General features: G+C 46.2%; 1 long non-coding RNA gene across 1 annotated transcript; it reads right to left on the reverse strand.

Moving 5' to 3' along the window:
• Positions 1-16,427: 16,427 nt before the first annotated feature.
• LOC133276352 (uncharacterized) lies at positions 16,428-20,727 on the reverse strand. Its single transcript, XR_009745834.1, has 3 exons — positions 19,676-20,727; positions 18,981-19,016; positions 16,428-17,383 (listed from the first exon to the last, which is right to left on the reverse strand). It is a non-coding gene; the product is annotated as an uncharacterized LOC133276352 (long non-coding RNA).
• Between the last annotated feature and the right edge of the window lie 1,161 nt (positions 20,728-21,888).

Genomic DNA, 21,888 nt, shown 5'->3' on the forward strand with positions numbered 1-21,888 from the left:
GGTTTAGAACAGCAATTGGCTGTTCAACAAACAGTGCACTAAAGCAGCCCCCCCTTGCAGCTGGAAGTGGCTTCTTCCGCTTGTATTGTGAAAAATATTTATCCAGCTTAATATCTAAGGAATTGGAGCTCTTCATAATGAAAGCCGTGCTCCTAAAGGGCCTCGCGTATGTACAAAAGCATTTCCCAATTGCTGGCGCTAACTGCTTTGCAGCCACAGAGGAATCTGGGATGGCAAAGATTGTCTGAAAGCATTATCCAAACCACCTACTTACTGCACCTGCCAAAATACTTCTGCCTGCACCTCTGTGGGGCTGCTCGGCTGGGGTCCCTGTGCTTTGTAAACTCCTCTCAGCCTAACTTAACCCCACCATAGCCAGGACGAGCTGCAGCATCACACCACGGCGAGTGCACATCCTGCCAGCTCAGGTAAGAGCAGTCAGCATCTTGAGCTGCATGTATGGGGAATAGAGAGTGTGAGGCTGGGAATGGTGCTGGAGGGCAGTTTGAGCCCAGGGGCCAGTGGTGGGGCTGTGGGCTCAAGGGCATCTGTGCCCCCACTGCAGAGCCCATGCTACTGTCTGCTGTTGCTGCGCCCAGGTTGGCAGTGTCCTTGCTTCAGTGTCCAGGACAAGACCACCCCAGTGGTCCAGGCTCCAAATCACACCCTCACCCACACCGCCATGCAGCTCCCAGTTCCTTTTCTGAATGGCTTATAAAAGCCCTTCTTAAAAATAAACTGGCTCATGAAAGCAGTGAGAAAAAGTGAGAACACAATTATTAAACAGACACAGGCGAGGCATGAGAGCATACAAAGTATTGGTTCATTTACACATCATCCTATTAGTTCATGTTGTCCTCTGCCATTTGCATCACATGCCCAGGCAGCCGTTTAAATGCTGGAGGTTTTCCTTTATCTTTGTTACTTCCAGGATAATTTTTCCTTCTGTTGGCTGTCTGTCTTTCAGGGTCAGGGTGCGTGAACTGCTCGTGGTCCTGTGACTGACTTCCTGCCCTGCCTGCAGGATCCTATGGCCAGCTGAGACAGCTCCTGTCTGTGCACTACACAGGCCTTGGACACGTCTTTCCTTAAAACAGCCATTACCCTAACGAACAAGGATGCAGAAAATGCTCAAATCAAAATTAAATCAGCCAGGAAGCCACTGTTTCAAATAAACCCAAATAAAATTAGTTAATTGGGGTCGCAAGCAACAGCAGTCTTCCACTCTGTAAATTAATAAGAAATTATTTAAGCCCATCAGAAGATTTCTTGTTCTCTATATTTTGGGAAGTCTCAACATCCTTCTGCTTTAGCACAGAAAACAGCACAGAAGGGCTCCCAGTCCAGTGGTTCCCTCCCTTTATCTGCTTCCTCCTCCCCTTCCCTATCTGCTGCTTCACCTGGTCTTTCTTTCTGTCTTCTAAGATTGCTCCACTTTACCTATAGTCTCCCTTTTCATTCTTTGTCTCCAGAAACCATTTTCTCTTCTGAAGAATCTGTGTGTTTTAATCATAAGTCCCATGTCCCCAGACACTAAGGATTATACTGGGAACACCAACAGTTTCTTTAGTAACAATAATCATAATAGTAACAACAATAATTCTTATCTGCAGTGGGGAATATTGAGGGCAAATGCCCAGGACAGTTGGCCAGCAAGGACCTTCAATACATGATGGAAGACTGGCAAACTCTGTGGCTGGTGGGCAGCCTGGCCCTGCACCATGCCCTGGGCATGAGGGGCTCTGCACACATTTCCAGGGATGCAACGACAGGAGTGCAGGAGATAAATTTCTGTTTATTATGTCTCCCACTGACTGGCTTCAGCCAACACAACTTTCTGGCAGCAAAGCTGTAAAGTCATTGAGGTGAATAAGGTGGGGAAGATCATCTTAATCGCTTCGTCCTGTCCTGGAGCAAGTACCAGATTGCTTCTAAAGCCCACTGGTGAAGCCCCATGAGCAGCCATAGCAATGCTGCCCACCCAGCTGCTGCCCATCTTGGCACACAGCTACCCAGTGCTGGCTCCAGCCACATGGAAAGCAGCCACAGGGCTGAAGCACAGCTGCCAAGTGTGGCTTTACGGATGGCTTATTGCATTTCATAGAGTGCTGAGCCTTGGGGATTTCCTAAGGCAACCTTAGGAGGTGTGGGAGTGGGGAGCTGAGCACCCTCTGCTACCTATTACAGGTGTCCAAATCTCTAACTCAGACATGGAGACCCAAAGGCTTCCAAAGGAGTCTCTCTCTCCAGTCCTCCTTCACCCATTGCTTGCTGCTTAACGTCTCAGCTGCAGAATAGCAAGTTAGGGAAGAATCCCCGTTAAAACCAGGCAAGTCTGTGGCTTTCAGGTACTGCAATCAAAAATCCCCCACATCAACCAAGGCAAGGAAAAAAAGTACAAAGATGTGTTTCTTTTAACATCTCAAGGTTTATAAGCAAGCTTCATGATTGTTTTTCAGGGGAAATATTACATGCATATCAGTACACTGAAGCAGACCTGTCCCTATAATATTCCCTTTACCCTTTACCATGATGCTGAGATTCTTTTTAAAGTTGTGCATGCCTACACATGGCAAGTTAAATTTGACAGAATACCAAGAATGCCAAATGAGGTGAATTTGCAAGTTTTTCTCCTTAATTCCCATTCCATTATAACCACTTTCCTCTTGTGCAGGGCTGCCTGCTTGGACTGTCACCTTAATTTGCAAGTGTAGTTTGAAAGGCAGCTGATTCCTTATCAAATCTGTGAAGAGCCTGTTATGGCCTCATTAAAAGGGAACCACTTGATATTGGGAGCCGTGTGTTTTAAAGTTTGCGTTATGGTCTCCAAGGATTTAACCAAATTCTTAAAGTGTTCTAACATCATCTCATTCAGCTGATGACAAAGGAATTTGGAGAAGATTAAAATTACACTCAGGGGGTTTATTATTTTACGTAAAGAAAAGGCAAATTAAATAAAATTACAAAAAGTTGTTAGTTTAAAAACAAACAAACAAAAAAACCACAACAGAAATCAGGCTAATCTTAAAACCTTATAAATTATACATGTAATATGGTAATAGGGTGTAGTTGATACGTTAACTTTTCATCCTCGTACAGCTAGACTATTGATGCACAAATGTTGCATAGAAAATAACATATTTGCAGTGGGATGTAACAGCGATCAATTTAGCGTCATTTCTTTTGGATTATCTTCTTGCTTTCCTCCTCACAAGCCACAATAACCTTTTCCCTTACACATGGCTCCCTGGGGCAGGAGTGAGAGTCAAAACAGGGAGGGCCTTACTGGCAACCTGTTGCTCTGCTGGCACCCAGAGCACCACTGCTACCAGTGCTGCCTGACCAGCTTCTCCCACAGCTGGTGGGTTCAGTAGCTTTGTAGGGTGGCATGGGACTGTGGGGCTCCCACCCTTCTGGAATTCCCCAAGGGTTGCAACATCCAGAAGCTTTGGCTGCTCCAGTTTCTCAAGTTGATGAATGGCTGGAAAATTCAGTCCTGGAGATGTTTGTGCCTGCGTATGCGGAAACTTGGGAGCTGATGAAAGGGTGCCAGAAAGACAGAAATAGTAACAGGTTGTAATCTGGGGCGGGTGGCATCTCCCTCTGCTGCCGGGAAGTACTGAAAAGGGCTGAAAAGCAAGGGCAGGAAGTACCCAGCCTATGTCCCTGATACTCCCTGCAGTTTCTCATCCCTTTCCTTGCTGCTGTCCCCTACAGAGGCTGGTTGGCATTACTAGGTGAGCAGTCCCACGAAGCACTCACTTTCCCAGGGGCTGGCATCTTGAGGCTGTGCTCTGGGTCAGTATGCAGTGACGCAGCCCATGCCACAGACTCACTCATGCTGGGGGCTTAAAAGCAGTGCCTCTGCTATCCTTTCACCTTTCCTAAAACTCAAACAAAGCTCTGTGAGCTCTGCCAACCCTCAAATTCAGTCTGAACCAGTGTGAAGGTTAAACAATTATTTTGGGGTGGGACTGAAGCACGCTGGTGAAGCCCCACACAGCCAGTGTCCTCACAGAAGCCTGATTTCTTTAGAGAACCAGGCTAAAATCATAATTAACCAGGCAATGCTGCCAAGAGAGGCAGTGCCTGTGGGCTCTAGCCAGGCTGGATGCCAGCTGGAAGCCCTGAGGCTTAGTTCAGGCAGCTGAATCCCCCTACACATACTCCCAGTACACACACACAGAAACAAGAGCAACGGGCCCATCATGCAGGGAGAACCACACCAGTCACTGTGATATGGCTGTCACACAGCTGTCATGGTGCACGGGCAGAGCTGAAGGCTCACCTCCACTGGCTCCAGACTGGAGACATCGCAGAGCATCACAAACAGCAGCTTTTTGATGCATGGAAGGAAAGAAAAAAGCAATTATATTTTAATCTCAAGTTGAGCCAAAACCAGTGTTTTGGTTTTCTTTGGGATTGTTCACGTGGTGGAACAAATGCATTCCACTTACCCAAAACGCAGTGGTTTATATGTTGAAGTACCCAGAAGACAAACACCCTGAGGGTGCAAAATGGATGCAGCCCCTCCAGCCAGCAGAAAACTGTGCATTTTCTTACCTCTTGGAAGAAGAGATTGTCCCACTGAAACAGCAACTGTTTCCTGGGTGCAGGAAACCCTCGGAACACAAGTAACTACAAAACCTGGTTACTTTACCTCTCTGTGCTCCTTCTGTGCTGGCTGTTTTGCCCCTGTCCCTAGGCTGTGTGGGCAGCAGCATGGGGCTGCAGGCAGTGCTGGACTCAGCAGCATGGCTGTGGATGGGTCTTCCATCCAGATGAGACACCCGCAGCGCTTCATCCCACAGTAAACATGAGTTCATCCACCGCCCGCGCCACTCTGGTAACACCTGCAGGCAGTGTCCCTAGGTTGCTGCTGTATTTTGTGTAACTTTGCTTGCTCATACAACACAGATGGAGGCTGCACTGTGAAAGCACAGTTCGTCTTTTCTTCCCCCTCTCTTTTTCCCATGATTTAAAGCAGTTTGGTTTCTTTGAGCAGCAATGTTGTTGTGGAAAGGCTCTTATCTCTCGCCACTGATACATGGTGTCTCCCAGGTGCAAATAAGACGCAGGTATAAATAGCACCAGCTTCCATCAGCTGCCACCCTGGGGCCTACCCCAGGGTTAATCCACTTCAAGGCTGTCAAAAGCCAGCCTGCTGACTGTTGGTCCTTCTCTACGGACCTTTGTATTACCCTTTCCACAGCTTCCTGCCTCCGCTCCCCAGCAGGGTCTGCCCCAAGCCTCCCCTCGAGGGCTCCTTGCAAGGACTGGGCAGTGCAGGACCAAGGAGCCACAAGCAGGCTCCTTGCCAAGCACCCAACCCAAGGAAACCATTTTCAGTCTCAGGTGACTGGGATGGACTGAACTGATGATTACTGTGCTTGTTGAAGGGCTGACGAGCACAGCAGACCACAGGCAGGCAGCCTGAATATTTATGCTCTGTGGCCCTCTTGCATATGAACACAACTAGGCTCTCTGGGCCGATGAGCTGGATCTCTTTGTGTTAAGCGTTAATGAAAATATGTTGCATTGCTGTTGAAAAAGAAGGACTGTGGAGTTGCTGGGGCTTAGTATCAGAAGGCTAAGGTTTAACATTGTTTTGATTACTTGACTAATATTTTATGCAGGAAAGCAAGCTGTGGCCTTAATACATAATGTTGCTGCTGAGAATTACAAAATCCCAAGGACGGTCACAGTGCAGGCATAAATATGTATATTGCATTAGCAGCAAGTGCAGATATTTTGATAAGACTTGCAAGCTAAGGAGTTCGATGCGGATGCTTCTGACCAAAATTTAGACCTGGCAGACAGCATCTAAGCCGGTAGCTCCAGGCCCCCTTCAAAATCAATACAGAAAGAAGCGAGCACTTTTAGGGCACAATTCATCTGGCCTGTATTAGTCCTACTTTAGCCCCACGTGTGTCTGTGTGTCTGCTCTGACCATAGGGGCACTTTGGATAAGAAGCCCAGGTACAGAGCCTACTGTAAATGTCTGATTTTGCTTAGGTGAATCTCAGGTGAAAAAATAATTTGCCTCCTTATAGCACAAAACTGGGAGAGGAATGGAAAGTTGGAAGTGGGTGAGATTTGTTAACATTCCTCTAAGATCTCTTGCTGTTAGTTTGTCCTGCTCAGCTTGGGTCAAGCACAAAACCCCTGAAGTGCACTAGAAAGGTGATGTTCAGCAGTAGGGATTAAAAACAGAACGTGCCATCAAGTCCCTGCACCATTTTTTGTCAGACCAAAATTCACTCAGTGTAAGTAGTTCTTGTGAGACTTTAGGTACAGATAGGAAAGTTGGGTCATGGACTTTGGGAGGTGTTTGCAGACAAACTCACACCTAAGTTCAGCAGCTGCAGTTCAAGGTCTTCCCACAGCTGACTCCAGCACAGCCAGTGTCCTTGGCTTTGTGTGGCTCAGGCACATCTTGAGCAATGATTATTTCCCCCCTTAGACACAGAAGCCTTTTTCTTAAAATAGGCTTTTAAAAATAAATCTTTCTCATGGTGTGGCTGCTCCAGCCCAGCAGCTGTGGGCAGGTCTTGACCCCCAATCTCACTGTCTGAGGACAAATTCCCCCCTGCAGAACACCTGTAATTCAAGCATTTGATTTTTCCCAGCAGGGCCTCATTTCTTCAAATGAAGCCTATTTGTGTAATGAAACATCAAGTAGTTCACACAGGGATGCAGAGCACTCACAGGGAAAAAGCTCTCAACTGAAATACTCTGCCAAGAAAGATTTAATTGCAGTTACCATACAGTGCAGAAAAAAAAAGAGGGGAAATAAAAAACCCCAAACAACTGCAGGAACAGGCTGTTTTCATTTCCCAGCAATTGCACAACAGCATGCCTACCTCAGTGCTCAATAGGCTCCTGTTGGCACTAATTGGCACCCTTGCTGGTGGGTTCCTGTGGAGGAGATGAGGTCTGAATGGCTTACAGGGGCAGACCTGCTCCTGCACCTCCACACAGGCAGGCGAGATGCAGGCAGCCAGCAGCAGCCCCAACCCTTGGCACCCTTCAGGACTTCTGCAAAGGAATTTCCTCAGATATGAAGAAAGCAAGTGTGTGCACAGCCATGCTGATATCAGATGGGGGACTCGCGCCAGGAATTTGAGTGTAGCTAGCAGTTTTGTAGTGTGCAGGGACACCTACTCCTTGGGTATAGCAAGCATGTAGAGGCCTGTATCGCTCAGGGCATATGCTTCAGTGCTTTCTTCCATGGGGGCCTTAAGAAGCTTATAAGTTCCTCCGTATCTTATTTACTAGTCACATCCAAGATGATCACAGGCTTTTCCCATCCTAATCTTTGTGGCGGTCTTTTCCACATTTCTTATTTCCTATGAACTTCCCCTTTTGCCTTGTTATTTGCAACTGCATTCGATGTTCTTGTCCCTAATGGAGTCTAGAGTTTTTCATGTAGAGGTAAAGTTTATTACTAAGACTCAAGTGAATCCCCAGCTAGGCTCACCCAGGTGCTTCATGTGGCCAGAGACCAAACCAGCCCCTTCTCTATGCCATTTCTGTACCAAATTTCAGCCTATCTCAGGGTGATGCCTAACATAAACACTTAATGAAGCAGCCAGGGAATTTTAGGAAAAAGGAGTAAACTTATGAGATTAACTACTTTATTTATTCTTCTTGTTTTTCAAACAACAGTTAACTGGGCTGGAAGGGAAGATACAGCTTATACAGGATTCCCCTATAACAGGCATTACACAGAAGTGTGGGTTTTAGCCAGATAGCTCTCTGGCTGCAGGACTATGAGCTGAGTTCATACCTCAGACATTTAGATGTTCCCATTTCCTCTGTGACAAGGGCTTACTGTTTCTTGGGTAATTTGTCTATCCAAGGTATTTTCAGGGCATTTAAAGGTACTTTCAAGAGTTCACTAGATATTCAAGATACCACTAGATATTGAGAGTAGACTATGTGTGTTTTCATTTGGTTTAGCAATATTGTCTGTGAGTACTGCACCAATACATAGCCTTCCAAACCCAAATCCTACAGTAGGCTTATCTGAAACTCACTAGGTGTTAAGATAATTTTCCTGTTAAGTTCTGCAGGTTCTAAAACACACCCAGCTGTATGATTAACCAAAGACAGAGTAAGATTTCAGCCCTGCCATTAGCAGTGCAGAAAAAGGGAAGCAGACAGGCAATGGCAAGGCTGCAGTCTTCTGTCTTTGGTTCTGTGTGGTTTTGTAGAGAATCAACCAGCCTTTGGACTATATCTCTCCTTTCTGAATAGGTTTTTAAAGCTGGGGAATAAGTCTGTTAGTGACAGAGACAGTAGAAAGGTAGGGCATCTATAAAGAAGTCATGTGTAATGCTGGCTGCAAACTTTCAAGTCTAGGTTGCCTTTGGAAAGCAACTTGGGTTATCGGAAGAAACAGTATTATGAGCACAAATGCACTCTATCAAAAATGTCAAATTGTTGCCAAATACTTTCCAGCCAAATCTAGGTTTAGTTTTTGACAAGAGAAAAGAAAGAAATGTTCCCATGGCTAAAACTTATCTCTGCAGTAGTTCTTTGTAGTTGCTGGAAATGCAGACTCATATATGAAGGATATCTTGCCATGCACAATATTGGAAGTAACTTTGTGACTGCATCAGCAATAAAAATGCCTGAGTAAATTCTTGCAATAAAACAGACAGAAAAAAAGCAAAATCTGATTACCCACCAGTTAACATTTTGGTTTTGTATGGAAATAAGCATTTCCATTCCTAATGACTATGTGAACAGAAGTGCTTATGACAGCTAGCTTATTTCTACAATAAGAGGCTTCTTGGGGCTGGATGGTTGGTAGAATAGGGAAACTCAATATCTGTCTGCATGGCTAATATTTTAGGTGGTCAGAAGGGAAAAGCCCTTAGAATGGTGGCCTCAGTGTCATAGCAGTGAAAGCCTGGTTAAGAGGCAGCCAACAGGATCTGATTTATTCACTCTGCAGCTTAGTGTTAGCAGCTCCTGACTCAGCTCTGCCACTGAGTTGGTGTATAGTCCTGTAGAGCCGTTTATCTCCCAGCACTGGAGGAAGGCAGTCTCCATTCCATTTGGCCACTGCTTCAAGGAGCTGGAGCATCCTAGCCATTTTTGCTGGCCTGGGAGAAAAGAAAGGAGCAGGCACAGGTCAACTCTCCTGTTGCCAGAGACTTGAATAACCAAGAGTGAGGATGGCACTTCAAGGTACTCCTCTCTCCCCACTTCCCATCCATCCTCCTATCTGCACTTTCTTTGGTAAGGTCTGTGCTTGGTCCTGGCGTGGGATGGGATGGAATGGACTAGAGCAGGGCTGGGTGTCCCTTGCCTGAGCCTCTCTGATGAGGTCCAGCACTGGGGCTTGCTCCTAGGTCTCTCCCCAGAGCTAATGCCCCATTCAGTTGCTCTGCTCCCATCACTGCTCTGCAGTGGGAAGGTCTCTGCTGTGTCCCCTCCTGAGCCTCATAAACTGCTGCAAGTCCTCCAGCAGATATTCCTGCCCCCACATCAGGTGCTGGCTTCCAGGAGATGCAGCCTCAGTAATATTGTGGCTGAGGCCAAATAATAAATACCTCTGAAAAGGTTTAATATTCTCTCTTCAGGCCTCTGCTTTTGAATACCCATACTTTAATTCAGGTGTGGTGTGGGGGAAAAATATTAAATAAGCAATAATTGCTTCATAGATATAATAACTATTCTGGCAAATCATATTTTGACTTTAAAGTTGACAATAAACACATGCAATAAGTAAAGGTAATCATGCATTACATGTCCATGGCAGTAGATGATACCAAGCCTATTAAAACAGTATCAATCAGGCACTGAAAATGGTTTATATTTAGCACATCTCATTTTAGATTAAACAGACTCTGCTCTCAATTATCCAGTAATTACCTAGAGGCATGAAGGCATGTACACAAAGCTGCAGCAAAGCGAGTGTGTGAGTACTGGCTTACTTTGCTCTTGGTAAGCTTCATTTTGTCAGGATTAATTGGTGAGAAGGCTGGTGATGAACACATGACAAGCACAACACTCAATAATGCTTTAATAAAGTGATGGAAGCAAATGTTTTCCATCAAACCTCTTCAGCACAGGAAATGTGATTAATTAAGCACATTCATCTAATTACTGTATGAATTCTCAGGAGGTAAACGTATACTCCAAGGCAGATATGCTGGGTATGATTCCAGAGGCTAGATTCAATTTATTTTTATGTGACATTTTTATGTAAACATTAAAAAAGTTCTTTTTTTTTAAGGAAAGATCATAACTGTGATTGGTTTCCAGTACTGCATCAAAGCTGGTCCTAATCACCAGTATTCAGCAGAGCTAGCAATAAGTAAGTCTTCCTTCAGAATAACTCTCTGGCTTTTCCATTATCTCTAGAGAGACCAAGCATTAGGAAAAATGCAACCACCAAAGTTTTTGTTGGATGTTGGCTGTATCTTACAATCCCTCTGCTTTCCTTTGCTTTAACAGTGTTTGAGTATGCAGAGCTGGAATTGCTTTTCTAATCATCAGCAGCAAACAGAGTATATGAGGCTTCAAATTGTGTCCCTATGAGTCTGTTCACTGGGTAACACTGAGGGTACAGGAGCCATAATGTTACTTTCCTTAATCCAAGCATAGGTACCTACATCAAGAACTGTAGGGGATGCTGAGCTCCCAGCACTTTCCAGAGCTGGGCAAGGGAAGCCCATAGGCAGGGCACTGACAGAGGCTGGTGCCAGTGGCATCTTCCCCGCTGGCCGCTGCTCCAGCCTGGCTCCGACAGTTCTTCCAGTCAGCACCCAGCACAGTTTGCTTCTGAAACTGAAATCCTCATTGTGCCTGGCAGAGGAGAAGCGGCAACTGCAGGAACAGTTGAACCAAGTGACCCAGGGGCCAGTAACCCCTGCAGAGTCATTCCCTTTTCCAAGCACAGCCTTGGGCTGCTGAGGGGCCGAATTCTAACCTCAGCTACAGGATGCTCCCACCCATGAGGTCATGCAGAGGAAGGCTGAGGGGGCTGGGATGCCTGGCACAAACAGATATGCAATCACAGCAGTGCCTTGCTGTGGCTTGGTGCAGAAACACCAAATGTTTGGGGGAGTGAAGCTAGGGAGACCAAAGCTAGTAGTGAGAGAAAAGCCATGTCAAATCCTCACCACCACTATCAGCCCTGTTTCCGCTCCATCCCCCTCTCCCTGCCCCATGGGAAAACCCATGCCTGGTGCCTGTAGCCTTAAAAAGATCGTTGCTAGGCTATAAATATCCAGCCATCAATTAACCACATAAATGCCCACCATCCGGAGAGCTCTCCTCCTGCATCACTAATGTAACTAACATCAGGGTTGCTTGCCATCACAGGTCCTGCGATACTTGTCTCATTAAACCCAACTGCATCTTGCTCTTTACCAATGTATTCATTTTAGGGCTTTACAGCAGGCTAGTCCATAGTGCATTTAAAGTCAACAGAGAGACTCTGCCTGAGTTCTGTGGGCTTGGATCTCTTCCAAGGGAAATATTTTCCTGCTTAAGTAACTCTGAAACAAGGCGATCTTAGGAAAAAAAAAAAGGGGGGGGGGGGAGAAAAAAGGGAATATTTCTTTTAAAAGTATGCTGTTGACAACAGAGAGCAAAGAAATCCCAGCACTGGGGTTATATTTTTAATGCTGCTTCAATCAAAAGCTTCAGAATAATGAAATACTTGCAAAATAAACCTGTTTGCATTTATGGCCTTGCTAACTATGGATGGGCAGGGAGCGGGGGAAGTGCTAAGAAATTTTAGTCCAAAGGAAACAAATAAGGAAAGCAAAATCTTTCTCAGGCAGCCTGCGTGCTTGCTAGCTTCCCTGAGAGCGGCAAGGAGCGTGGAGGCTGGGGGAAGCCCCATGGTGTGATGCAGTCCCATGCTGCTGTATTGGTGTGACCTAATTCATTGCAATACCAACTCTAGCAAAGCGCTGGAGACCTTCCAGAGCATTTCAGCGAGGACAGCATTTCAGATGAATAGAACCAAGAAGGCAACCCCACGGGAGAAGGCAGGGCTCTGCTTGGCCTTTGTTTGCTGACAGCAGCTCTCTAAGGCTCCCACGCACCCTAAATAGCTCAATGCAGCCTTGCTAATGCATGTAGTGTGATTGCGTACACACAGCAGCAGCAGGTGAATATACCTGTGGGTACGAGGATATCTCAGAAGGCTCCTGTAATCATCCCTGCAACGTAATCAGTGCTCTGCCCTCTACTTAGTGCATAATAGCTCCTTGCGTAACACCAGCACGATAATTAGTGCCACTTCAGCAGGTTGAGCCCAGACACAGCGCAAGAGCAGCCCGGTGACTCCCCTGGGACGTCTACTGGCTCCTGCGGGTGATAACCGGATGGTGTAGTGGAGGAAACCCTTGTGGTGCTCACTGGGAGGGCAGCGCTAGCCCCTGCTGAAGCACTCAATGATGGACTAAAGCTTCAAGCAACATAAGTGAAACTCAAGTCTGCAGAAGTATCGTAAGACGTTTAACTGCTAGGATTATTGCTTGGGAAGACTGTATGAGAGGTGCACTGTACATGGGCACTGTAAAGCCTGCAATCATGTCTTGATTCTCAGAAAAAGGACAGGTCTAGCATAAGCTAGATTTCATAAATCAAACCTGTATGTAGGCATCACTCCAGTGCAGTGTGTGCTTTGGCTGTGACATAAGGCACCACATTTCTGTCTGTCCTGCTGGAATATGCAAACCCTCTGACATCTTTGTGCTAAAAATAAGATGGAATTGCCATGTCCCTTAGTGTGCAGTTTGCTTATTTTTGTCTTCTACCCTCTGTTCAGAGGTGGTGGTATTCCAAGCGTGGCCAGGGCCTGTAAAATGCTCTGGGTGAACCCATACAATGTGTTTACTCAGATCTACGTCTAATTATATGGGCTGCCTGGGAGACAACTATCAGAGAGGCAGCAATCAAACCCTCACTGAAACACAATGAAACTATAGGACATGGGCTACAAAGCTGCATTTTTTCCCTTGGGTTTGGAAGGACAATCCCAGCGTTCACCTTACTGACATACAGAATTGTAGAATCATAGAATGGTTTGGGTGGGAAGGGACCTTAAAGCTCATCCAGTTCAAACCCCCCTGCCATGGCCAGGGACACCTTCCACTACAGCAGGTTGCTCCAAGCCCTGTCCAACCTGGCCTTGAACACCACCAGGGATGGGGCAGCCACAGCTTCTCTGGGCAAAGGGATCTCCTCTCCCAGCCTGTATTTAAGGTGTGGGTATCAAGGTAACAGATTGGCTATTTTGAAAGTTAGCATAGGAAATAGTGCTTTGTGACAGATAGGCACCATCTGTCTAGGACTCCTCCCACTCTCTTCCCCTTCTCTGCGACCCCTTTATGGTCCCCAAGAACTTTGTGGTCAGCAAGAGTTGCCAGTGACATAGCCCCCCATCACGGAAACCAGAGGGAAGACAACTTTGCAGTACAAGAAACTGGGTCTGTGTCCTGGGTCTTTCCCTCCTGTAGTATGGGGAAAAATAATTGTACAAGTGCAGGAGAACTTGAAAACATCAGAAAATAGTAGTTGCTCTTCCCAGCCCTGCCAGCCTCACTGCAGAGGCTTGAAGGGACCATCAGGGTGCAGTCTTGATTGTAGCTCTGGCAATCTTTCTAAGGCAGGAGGTGACCTGAAAACTCATTCAACAGAGACCAATAGCTCTCCTGCAGCTGAGATCCAGAAAAAGGTCTCTGGAGACAAAAGGCAAAGCCATCAGTGAGAAATGTGAGTAACTGTATGAAAAGTCAAAACGCAGTAGAAAATACCCACCCAAGTCCTGTGCTGCTCCCCTAGCTCCTCCTTTATCTACACCACTGAAAAGCAATGCAGTGCTGGGAAAGGGCTGGGGCCAGGGCTGGCAGGACATGAGCCAGATGCAGCAGCAAGAGGCTCCTTCCCTGGACTCCAGCTGGTCTCAGGTATGAGTGGGAAAGGGGCTGGAGAGGAGGTGCTTCACATTCAAACCCGTATTCACATTTATCCAGTTTGTCTCAGCTTCACTATCTTCCCACAGCAGATGGGATGGGTGAGTCTTTACACTGTAGAAAATAATATCCTACATGTAGTTGTGAAAGCATCCTCTCTCATTTGTCCATATCCAGCTGTCACTTTCTGTAATATACACCAGCATATGGGCAAAATGCCATTTTAATGAAAAAGAATAATACACAGGAGAGCTGTGAACTGAAATCGAGTGTGGCCTTTTGGAATAACTGGAATATCTGGGCAAGGAAGGATTAGTAGATGCTGCTCATACCACTTCTAAGGTGATGAAAACAGCAAGTTATTTCCACTGCATTGCTAAAGCGAATTACTTATCAAACATACCCTATAATTTATATACAGTGAAAAATTGCTAGAAATGTGCACGTTTTCAGAGTGCTGGTCTGACTGAAAGAAAAAAAAAACCAAACCAAAACCCAAAAAACCCACCCAAAAAGAGTTTTTCATTGAAAAAAAAAAAAAAAAATGGAGGTGCCTCACAGTGCCTGGAACCAGATTTATCTTAGAATTAATTCTAGGAGAGCTGGGGCAGGCACATACTTTTTATTCCCCTTCCAAATGGTGCTGAGCACAACAGGGCACAGCCTTTTGACAGAAGATCTGAGATAGTGCAAGAGTAAAAGGACCATAATTTGGACTGGATTTTGAAAAAAGACACTAGGGACACAGTGCCCAAATCAAATGGCAATTTTGAGACCACTGGTCCATAACATTAATTCCTAATGAAAGTTTCATATCTACAGTAGTGCAAAAGCCACCTTGCTGAAGGAGTCCTTTCCCAGTACAAAAAGTGAATAATCATGTATTTCCCTGCTGCAGTCAGACTGTTCATTTGTGGTCCAGGGATCACAGATTTCTCTAGATGTTGAATACTGTTGTCGCCAGGTCTTTACCTGTGAGACTACACACTACAAAACCCCTTCTTGTATCCATAATACTGATATAGCAGAAGGGGGATTTGGGATGCCAGGATCTGTGTGGCATCCAGCTCAGGCACAATACAAAGCAGATGCTAAATTAGAGAAGCTCAAGGTGGAGCAAGCATTTCATGAACATTTGGAAAATAGTGAGCTCAGGGTAAGAGGATAACATGTACTTATGGTGAACTACTTTAAAATTCTGAAGATACTTCTGATCAAAAAGGAGACAATGATTTCTCAGGCTTCCTGTACCCATGAATTCAGGAGTTCAGTGATTCATTTTCAGCCCAGCAGTTGAAAGACAAAGGTGTGCTAAGCTGGCTTCTTGACATTTGTGAACAGAAACTGTCTTCAACCCCACACAAGAAACTAAGTAGCTGTTCCAGATTAGAAGGAAAGTATTAGCAAAGCACCAAAGGGCTCAGCATAGGGTCTTTTCAATACCGGCAGACTTGGATGATGATGCTCAAAGCACAAGCTGCCAAATCTAGAAGGCAGGATGGATGACGTATTAATTTACTTATTGCTTAAGTGCCTCAGCTGATGAAGAAATACTGCTATGAAACAAGGATTCTTGGAGCAAGGTCTTAATACACCACAGGAGTATTTAAAAGAATAAAAGAAGTATTTTAAATTGCCATATGAAAATTTCCAAAGCCCTCAGCTAAGCACATCTGCAAGAAGAATAAGAAACATGAAACTGGGTGACCTGGCCTGAAGGAAAAAAGGGGACTCTATTCCTAATATCAGATGTGCCTCACTAGGGATGCAATACATAAGCAAAGGGTGTGTTACCATTTAGAGACCTGCTAGTAATCAGAAGACAGATTTTCCTCACAGTTTGGGTGTTTTCTGATGACTTTATATTTTTCTTTTTACCTACTGCCAAATCTTGGACTAAGGGCAGATTTCCTGTGAGACCACAAAATTATGTGTTTGTAATAGTCACTAGCTCTGGAATTTCATTGATCTCTTCCTTTATTTTTTCCTTATTTCATAAACAAAATCACTCAGCAGCAGATACCTAGATAGCCTTTTAGGATACGTGAATTGTCCAAGAATGGCGTCTCTATACCTTTTCTAGCAATTTTAATTTGTTAGTTCAGCAGAGGATATCAAAAGCTGTACAGCAGAGTCTTAATCCAGCAAATGCTAATCCATCAGATCAAGGCGAGAGCACTCTGCACCACTTTGGCCTCAGTCCTGGAAAGAGCTCTAGTCCAAAAATCTGGGTTCCCAACAGCATGGTCTTTAGGGGGGTGTTACCATCCCCACACCATGGTGTGGGCCTCCCTATGGAGAACCAGATCTGTACAGAGGTACAGATCAGCTGTGCTGCCTTCATCACAGTGGAGCTACACTACTTTGACATGAAGTAAGAACACAGGCTTGTACATGACAATTCCAGCTTTTCAAGATGAATTAATAAACAAGAAAAAAAAATCAGATACCTAAGTATTATTTGTTTATTTGACTGTGGACATGAATAGCAATGCACAGACTTTCTGTGAAGTCGGTTGTCCTCCTCCCAGAAGATGAACCAAATTGACATAATGCTGTGCATTTGTGGTGCCTGTTCTTTATTCAACAAAAATCGTATGCAAGAAGCACTGACTGATTTGAAATAAGCTACAAATAAGTTAAATGCTAACTAATCACATTAGTGATTCGGTACTCCTATCTGCAAGCACTGATTGGTTTCTGACACAGGAAGCCATGGATCACACCGTGTACCTCTAGGGGGCTGACAGGCTCCTAAAAGGGATGTTTAATACTGTCTCTGCTGTGTACACTCTGTGCGGTCACTAACAGCAGGCATGGGGTTCTCTATTTGAAATATATTCATGAAAGGCAAAATAGGAGGAAAAACAACAAAACAGCTCCTTTGAGTGTTGCAACAGGAAACTGCTGCCCATCAGAAGTTAAAGTTGTAGTGTGAGAGTATGTGCTGCATGCCTGAGCCCATGAAAGCCGCCATCAATGTGTGCCTGCACAGAGCAGGCAGTGTAGCAGGTTCAACTAGAGCTGGCATCCCTATTTCTGTCAAAAACAAGCTGTCTTCCTACAGGTGCTGTGCTCACTTGACTTGAATCTAGGCTGCAAGAGGCAGTCAGTGTTTCTGACCTGGCTGGGGCACGCAGACCCATGTGCTTGAGGACTCAGAGCATCAGCACCGGGCAGGGTGGGGTTTGAGCTGTTGGCTCAGGGTCACACTTGCCCAGCTCCAGGGTAGTGAAGAGGACATGTCCTATGTCATCCTACATGAAGGGGAGTGCAAGCAGGTCTGAGAACATGCAGCTCTCCTTCTTCTCCAACTAACAGGAACTCTGGCATTCACACCATTGCAGCCTCTCTGGTTTTGTCCAGGTACATGGGAGCTGTCCCCTGTTCCCACCAGCTCCAGAAAATCAGGCTGCTGGGCTTTGGCTTCACCATGTCTTCAATTCACATGAAACATAGATTTAGATAGTTTTGGTGAAATTACTCAAATTTCAAGGCAGCTTTTGCAATCAGAAACTCCTTTCCCTAAACACTTTCCAGCAATCAGTTTACAACAGCATCATTTATCATCATTGCTTAATGATACATTAGTAATACTTCTGCCCTGGCAGTTAGGTTGTCTGTAGGAGCCATTACTGCCCTCTGGGCAGCTGCCAGACCCCACACTGCCTGGGCAGCTCTCCAGTTTCACTCCACTTGCTTCTGAGAGCTGCTTCAGGTATTTGAGCTAAGCCTTGCCTGCTGTGCTCACTTCTAAGGCTTTATACTTTCCCCGCTAGAGTGACCAACCACTAAAATAAACCTGACATGGCTTTTTAGTTTTCCTTTTCTTTTTCTTGGGAAGCAATTTCAGCAGAATTTCACCTACTGCCTCACAAACACAATTATTTAACACAGCCTGGAACCTTAATCCTTCTGTTTGGGTTTGTTGTGGTTGTTTTTAATTTAGGTATCAATTCTGCTTTTTCTATTTTACAGATAAATTTGCCTCCAAAATCCAAATAGCCAAGTTAGCTCCTGTTATGGCAAAGGTGAGCTGCGCTGAATTTCTCTCTGCTCCCCAAATCTGGCTTTTCCCTTACTGGAGAATAACCAGGTGTCTCCTGGTCTCTGATAAGAAAGCAAGCTCTAAATCAACAGGTAGCAGTTAAGATAGGTGGCTCACTGATACTGCAACTTTCATGTTGCTTTTAATGACACGGACAGCCTTGACTTTCTGTGCTCCCTTTGCCAGGCCAAAAAGCAGCTGGGAGCCTGGAAAACCACAAATGATAAGAGGCCAGTACAAACACAGCACCTGCCTGCAAGTTTTGGCTGTGTCAGCTCTTGCAATCACAGCTGTATTGCTCAAAGGAATATGAAAAAGCTGGGCAAAAACTTTCTGACAACGTTTTCATGTCTGGAAATATCCTTTGGTCACAACCACAATGTCTGAAAATGTTCATTCTGAATAAATTTCTTCTGAAAAGCAAATGAAAATGAAGAATGTTAAGTTCTTAAGAAAGTTAAGTATGTTTCACTGTGGAAACATAACAGGCTGGAACATTTCAATTTGACATATTCAAATACTTTGAAATTAAAAATGCAACATAAGGAAATCAAAGTTATAAATGAAAAAAAAATGTATTTCAGATTATTCAATCCAGAACAGCAAAATAGTCCCAAAATTTAATATTAACAGAAACTCCAAAATTACATTTTATTATGGTTTTATTTTAAATTAGAAAATCCTAGGGAGCAGCTCTAAAGCTGGCAGTTGGTAACCTCTCTGAAAAAAATTAGGAATACATTTTTCTTTTATTGCTTTTGATCAGTCTGCTTTCCCCTTGAACACACAAGGGGACATTTAAATTGTAAGTTTTTAACAGAAAACTTAAAGGTAATTTTAGAAGGAGAAGCAATGTAAGATCAGGGTATGATTTTTCTCATTGTATTTACTTAGATTACTGAGTTAGTAAAACAGGACACCCGAGGTAAAGGTACAGCATGTCAACACATTTGAAGTATAGCAGCTTCAAACTGTCTCTAAATTACCTCCTCCTCATGGAATTTGCCTTTATTTTCCAGTGCCTGGAGAAAAAAAATGAAATTCAATAACAATTGAATTTCATTCAGTAAGTGGTAAAAAGCAATAAAATGAACCCTGCAAAATTGAACTAAGATAAGATAACTTGTATGTTAATACATTTATGGACTCTCATACTCAAGGCTTCATAGCAAAGCACCCTTTGCATAAAACATCTTAGCCGGGAAGAGTCACATCTACCTTTACCCCGAGGACGTCAGTGCAGGTGCTTGCATTGATCCCAGCAGCAGTGGAACAGCTGAGGTAATAAAATCAGCAGGCAGAAACAAAACTGGTACTTAATCACGTAACTCTGCTGAAATTTGATGAAGGCTGCTGCATGTGACCAGGTCACTAAGGGGATGCTGCAGGCAGGGACCCATACTACCTGCAAGTCATGGTATGGAAGAGAATTTAAACATTCTGAGATTTGTGCCATTTTTCATACCGCCTCCACCCCACCACTCATCTGACCTGCTGCTCTTGTGAGTTACCGTTCAGTAAGGAAGAGAGGCAAGTTGAAACATTGCACCTTCAGATGCACAGATCTGGCTGGCTGGGGAGCTGTGCACCCAAGGGATGCCCCAACCCACCTTTCACCCCGTCTTTATGGTCCTAGAAAAGCATAAATGATGAAAACCAGCCCATTCTGGTTCTTATGCACAGGCAGCAGGTCTCTCCAAGGCCCTTGTTTGGTGCTTTTCACTCCTGGGAAGCAAGCAGGGAGAGAGCCCAGCCTTCCTGGGTAGAAGGATGGTCCAGATAAAAAAAAAAAACACATTACTGACAACATCTGAGGCCTTGCAGTCAGGCTGGGAATCTTTTTTAGAAATTACTTTTAAGCCTCCAGCTTACCCCTTCCCAATGCTGCACCATTTTGCTTGCACCATGGCCGTGATGACTGCCGCCCATCCCTGCTTCACCTTGAGTGTGGGCAGGGAAAGAGCACTGAGTAACTGGACCATAAGGCAGCAAGTCCAGGTTTGGATTTTGATGCCTTACAAATTTTGCCACCTCACCAGCACACCAGGTGCTGGCTCCCAGTTTTTCTCACCCCCTTGGGTCACAGCTATTTGAATTATATCCTCCAGGTTTTCTCTGATTCACATCACAGACACAGGGAATGGTTCCTGCCCATCAGCGGTTTGGTGGGTTATGAGAAACCCCAACAGACCAAGAGACCTCCAAGGGCTGCTGCTTCTGGTACCTCTAATGCCTGACAGCTTAGTCCCTGGGCATTTCACTGCCAAGTTAAAAAATTCATTCATCACTTGAACTTAAAATAGTAGATTTTCAAACGTTAAAAATATTTCTGCATAAGGACCTACCTCTATAACTAAAACCTAGTCGTATTCAAGCCTGAAAGGGAATTCAAGTGCTTACTTTTAGGCAAAAGCAAGCCTGGGAAAATTCAGGGATCAGACAAAACCAAACCCTCATGAAAAATTATGGTGACAAAATACAGGCGTTCTAGTTTATCAGCCTGCACTCAAGTGGCTGCAGACGGCAAAAGAATTAGCCCCGGGAGACCACGAGCACTGGATCTCTCGGTTCGAGCCCTGGGATGGGAGCACCAGGATCCGCAGCCTGGCAAAGCGCAAGGCCGGCAATTCCACTGTGTGATGGCACTGCGAATGCTGCCAGAGGGCTCCTTTGCTGGTGGGGATGAGGTGAGGCACGATCCACAGCCTACAGCTTTTGCCATCGCCACAACAGGGCTCCCCCACCGGTTCTCTGCCGGTGAGAGAGAACCGGGAGCCGGTTCTCTGCCGGCGTTTCCTCCGCCGCCCCACTTGCGGGAGCGAGTCCCGCCAGCACCGAACTGCAGCCCTACCCGGAACCACCGACAGCAACGGGCACCCGGGAGCGGCCCAGCCCCACCGGGGACCCGGTCACCGAGCACAGGCAGTTCCGCAGCCTTCCCCCGCCCGCCACCTCCCTCCACTCCCGCCACAACCTTTCCGGCCCTGCCAGCGCCAGGGCCGGTGGCACGTGCCACCGCAGCGCCAGGCGCGCAAGGGCGAGCCCCTCCCACCGCCCCGAGCGCAGCGCTACTGAGTGAGTCACCGCCACGTGTGTACTGCGGACCGCGGCCGGCCCGTCCCCGCGGAGCACTGCCCCCGAGCGCAGCGCGGGCCGGGCCGGGGAAGGGTGACACTTCAACGGTGGCTCCAAAATGGAGGTGAGGAGAGGGAGAAAGGGCGGGGAAGGACAAGAAGGAGCAGCCTCGGGGTCGGTGCCAGCCCCACCTCACCGCGGGGCCCGGGACCGCAGGCGCTCCCCCCTCATGCAGAGCAGGAGGTAGGCCTCATGGCTGAGGACTGCTTTGACGGCGCTGCAGCAGACCACGCTGTTGTTCATCTGGTATCACTGCCCGTTGCTGGCCTGCAGGAGAAGACAGAATGGGGTAGGGCTGTGTCCAGGGCCTCTCCCGGCCCGAAGACCAGAAGCAACAGCACCCATCGGCAGAGCTCCGCTGGCCAAAGCCCGCAGCAGCCCAGGACAGGCAAGAGGACTCTGCAGAAGCACTTCCTGCAGTGGAGAACAGCCTGTACCCCCCATCCCTACAGTGCTCCCAACCGTGCACATCTGCTGAACACCTTCCCGCAGCCAGCAATGACCCAGCGGCACCCACCAGCCCCCAGCCCAGAGTGCACTGTGCTCACCTTCACATAACAATAGTAGTGCCCCATCTGGCAGCTGTACACAGTGTACCAGCACTGCACACAGCCCACACGTGACAGGACCCCTGCTGTTCTCAGACGTGTATGGGTGGATGTTCAGGACCTCAGAATATGCCACAGCCTGCAGAGGAACAGAGGGTGTCTCAGGGGCCTGCACAGCAGATGAGTTTCTTGCTAGAGCAGGAGCAGCTCA

This window comes from Pezoporus flaviventris, unplaced genomic scaffold, assembly GCF_033815535.1.
Source record: "Pezoporus flaviventris isolate CSIRO_AGI_PZ_B2104156 unplaced genomic scaffold, CSIRO_AGI_Pfla_v1 ptg000045l, whole genome shotgun sequence".
Taxonomy (NCBI): Eukaryota; Metazoa; Chordata; class Aves; order Psittaciformes; family Psittacidae; genus Pezoporus; species Pezoporus flaviventris.